We start from the raw sequence: 4,827 nt of genomic DNA on the forward strand, positions 1-4,827 counted from the left end.
TTCAAAATTTCATTTGGGAACTGAGCACCAAGTAGAGTTACAACAATCTTCCAGTTATCTGGGCTTGCACTAGCTCATTACCAAGGGAAGGAGGGTAGCTGCTCACATCTTTTTCATATACCAGACCTTCTCAGGTGAGTGAAAGAGTGAAAGTGACAATCAAGTGAGAAGGGAAGCAGCTGCCCTGAATTTGAAGAGAGCCATGCAAATCTACACGTTACCCGCAAACATGCACAAGACACACTTGCATGGTGGCTATTTGCTTTGCGTGTACCTTTCCCTGGGTTAGGAAAAGACTGGAAAAATTTGCACTAGAGCAAAAAGTGAGAGAGGGTAGGTACGTGGCAGTCAAACTTATTCTATTATAGTTATGGTGACATTGCTCTATTTTTGCTATGTAGAACTGGTTGAAACCAGCAGGATTCATTTCCCAGGGAGGAAGAAGGGGAGATCTTAAGGAAGATGATTTCATAGTCAGAAAGCTGAACACATGGGATGCATGCCTAGGTGTGTTAGAAAGTAAAGGTGCTTGCGCTTTCCGCAGCAGGTGGAGAAATGAGTGGAGTGTGCCGTTGCTTAGTGATAAGGCAGAGTAGGGGCACGTCTTCTTTCCTGCCCTCCTCCACGCAGCTAACAGATTTGACATCTTGAACAGTTATGAGTTATAAAAGCAGGCGTTCTTGGGGAAAAAAAAATAAAACTGTTTGCATACTGATGTTCTTCCTAACTCCATCCCAATTCACTGTATAACGTTCAGATTTGAAACGTTTGGTGTTTTTCTCCTTCTGTGTAGTTTTAGCAGACACTCAGGATGGACTTGAAGGGTAGTTACATTAAGCAGAACCATTTCTTACTTGTTTCTGCTGGAAGTGTATGAATGCTATTGCTGCCCATAAAGAGACTACTTCATGATGTATGAAAAATATATCAGAAAAGTATAGGTGCCACCAAATTACTCTAGGAAATTTTGTTTTTATCATTCTGCTTCATAGAACATGTAGGTTTTGTCTCCCTGCATTTTCCATGGCTTTCAGCTTTCATTCTATCTGTTTCTCAAATAGATACAGAGACTGTGGACTCTGCAGTGGTAGGGGCTACTGATTCCTTGCATTTGGTTGCAGCACTAGGATTTTCCCCTCACAACTTTAGGAAACAAACCAACATATGTGTGTGTGTGTATACAGCCTACACTTGTGATTTACAGGGCTGGCAGATCCACTGGTAGCTTTGAACAGTTGAACTCCTGTCAGACCATCTGCATGCACGATCCCTGGGTCTGCTGGAAGCTCGTCCTAGACAGAACCTTTTACTAAGCTGCCGTTGTTAGAAGTGAGGACTTAAAGCCTCAGTTAAGTGATTTTAAAGTCACTTTTCCTAACACTACAGATTTTCTCACATTTACTAATCAAATGCTTGCTACTGTCTACAATTCAACCACTGTATTTCTTCTCTAATATTTGTTTACATAAATCTTGGTACTGGATTTTTAAAGATGATTTTCAAGCATTCCTATGATCTGCATTATTTTCTCCTTTATCAGAAGCATCTTCTGAGTATAAACTGTGTTCTTTTGAGTTGCTAATATTCAGTCAGACTGAAGTTTCCACTGTTTTGGTACCTACTGTGTCACACTGAAAGTAAATTCTCCTATTTATTTTCTTGGAAACTACAACAAATACAAAAAACACGCTTACAGTATTTGATAGAGCAAATTTTCAGCTACAAAACACTCTTTTTCAACATAGTCAGCACCATTAGCTATGCATTTTCATCAGTGATTAACAAAAGCCTACATGCCATACTTATAAAAATCTGCATCGGTCGTGGTGATCTGCTGTTTCACAGCCGCTGTGACAGTATCATAGCTAGGAAAATGTTGCCCGTGAATTCCATCTTTCATCCAGCTCTTCACTGCACTGGTGCAGCTTCACCTTCTGTACTGAGTGCAGTTTTGGACATCACAGTACAAAAAGGACATAAACTATTAGATAGTATACAAAGTAGGGCTACAAAGATGATGAAGAGTCTAGAAGGGAAGACATATGAGGAGTGGTTGAAATCTCTTGGTTTGTTCAGCCCAGAGAAGAGGACTCTGAGGAGAGAACTCATGGCAGCCTGCAGCTTCCTCGCAAGTGGGAGCAGAGGGGCAGGCACTCATCTCCTCTCTCTGGTGACTGCAATAGAACCTGAGGGAACGGCATGGAACTGTGACAGGGGAGGTTCAGGTTTGATATCAGGAAAAGGTTCTTCACTAAGAGAACCTGGAACAGGCTGCCCAGGGCAGTGGTCATGGCACCAAGCTTGCTGGAGATCAAGAAGTATCTGGACAGTGCTCTCAGACATATGGTCTGATTTTTGCATGGTTTTATGTGGAGTCAGGAGTTGGACTTGATGATGCTTATGGGTCCCTTCCAGCTTGGGATATTCTATGATTCTATGTTCGGCCTGAATATATGGAAGTCAGAAGGCACCAAATCCAAACTAAAAAGTGGGTGTGGTGTGGGGGTAGGGCAGTTCAGCCAAGATTGGCAATGTGCTCCACAGCCTTCAAACTGGTGTTGGTGCCTGGTGTTATCCTGTTGCAAGAGAATGTTTGTCTTATTCTCTGGCCTGACTCTGGAATTCTGAGCCTTCAGCTTAGTCAGCATTGCAATGGTGTGGTCAGATTTGATGATTTGTATGGGTTCCAGGAAATCCAGAAGGGTCACCCCTTTCCTATCCCAAGACAGTGCACGTGCCTTTACCCACTGTGGGCTGAGTCTTGAACTTTTTATTTGATGAAAAATTCTCATGTTGCTACTCCATGGACTGCCATTTAGACTTCGGCTCATAGTAGTGACACCACATCTCATCACTGGTAATCATGCAGTCCAGGAAACTGTCACCTTCATCCCTGTACTGGTTCAATAGGTCCTAACAAACTTGCATACAGAGTTTTCTTTCTGTTCCCATGTGAGTATTTGTGGGATCCACCTAGCACAAACTTTGTGATATTCTAGCATTGCCACATCATTTTCAAAGCACTAAAGCCAATATGCAGCTCTGTACACAGTTCCTGGTCATAATCCACCAGTTCACATGGATGAGCTGATAGAGACACTACTAATTTCATGATGTGACAGCCACACATGGCCATCTGGAACGTGGCTTATTTTTCATGTCACTGTTGCCACTGCAGAAACACCACTCACAGCCTTACTATGCTCACATTCACTGTTTCATCTCTGTAAACATTCAGCAAGTGTTGATGAATGTCAATGGGTGTATTTTTTTTTTTTTCTGCAAGGAGGAATTCAATTACAGTCTTTTGCTTCAGACACATTTCCATGTCAGATGCCATTTTGTCAGACTGCCCCTCTGCTGCCATCTGTTGCACAGCAACAAAATTGAACAGAATATAGGCAGGAAGGTTCAGCCTCTACTGCCATACCACAAGCATCTCCCTCTGATTTCATGGGCCAACAAAATAAAAGAGGAGGCATTACTTTCAGAGCAGCCTGCATAATTATGTCAAACCACTGAATGTCTAGTTAGCTTCTCCAGAGATGCATCACAATTTCCATTATAATGTATTCTAGAAGCCTTTAATTTACTTAGCCACATCACCAATAGCGAATAAATGACATCACTGTTTTGCCTCTGTTTTCCAGTCCTTGCCTCCCTGTGTAGTCTAACTGCTCTTGCTGACTTGCAATGCTGAGACTGTTTTTGACCCATGTGTGACAAAAAGCACTGGCAGGTGAATCTGACAGATTCTTCACTTGCTTGTAACTTACCCACTAGATCAGACAAGGCTGATTTCAAGGCAACCTGCTCTGCTCTGTATTCTCGGGGAGATGTCAGAGACTGCAACCAAGTCATTGAAGGGACAGCATGAGATTTTTTCCCCTTCCCCTGTGTGTAGCATGACCTCTTTATCTTTTGTCCCTTGGAATTTTGCCAGATTTTTCTACTCTAAAATGAAGGACTCCTCGGATATTTTTTCTTCTCTCTTCAGAAACCAAAAAATTAATCCTAAGATAAAATATTGTTGACTAATAATCTCTTCTAATGGAGGCTTCGTAAATAATCTAAAACAGTATAGGATTTTACTTAATTTCTATATCTAATTTACCTTGTTTCTACATCTACAGCTAATCACTTAATTTCTGGACAAAAGGAAAAATGACTAAATTTCCCCTAGTATTCTGTCTTTAATAAATGTTATTTCTTCTGAATATACGTTCTCTTGCTGCTGCCATTTTTTTATGATTAAGTGATATCATTAAATTAATGTAAAAATGGGTCAATTACTCTAGCAATGAAAAAATCAGTTTCTAAACAGCTTCAGGATAGCTAGTTAGTTCAACTGCAGAAAAGTTTCGTGATGTTGTTAGCTAAAACTTTGTTAGCTAAAACTGTTGTTAGCTAAAACTTTCTTTTGCAAGAGCTCTCTGTTCCCCAGCAAAAGAAATCGAGCAGAGGAGGCGGGCGACCGGCATGGCTGAGCAAGGACCTGCAGCTTAAACTGAGGGAAAAGAGAGAAATGTATGTGAAGTGGAAGCAGGGTTGTGTATCCTGTGAGGAATATAGGGCTGTTGTCCGCATGTGTAGAGATAGGATCAGAAAAGCCAAGGCGCAGGTAGAGCTGAGCTTGGCTAGGGATGTGAAAAATAACAAGAAGGGGTTCTACAGGTACATAGGCAGGAGGAGACAGGTCAAGGAGAGTGTTCCCCCTCTGGTAAATGAGGATGGAGAATTGGCTTCCTCAGACGTGGAAAAAGCTGAGGTGCTCAATAAGTTCTTTGCCTCAGTCTTCACTGGTGGTCAGGCTCCCCGTGTCTGCCG

Source organism: Numida meleagris, chromosome 2 (assembly GCF_002078875.1).
Source record: "Numida meleagris isolate 19003 breed g44 Domestic line chromosome 2, NumMel1.0, whole genome shotgun sequence".
Lineage (NCBI taxonomy): Eukaryota > Metazoa > Chordata > Aves > Galliformes > Numididae > Numida > Numida meleagris.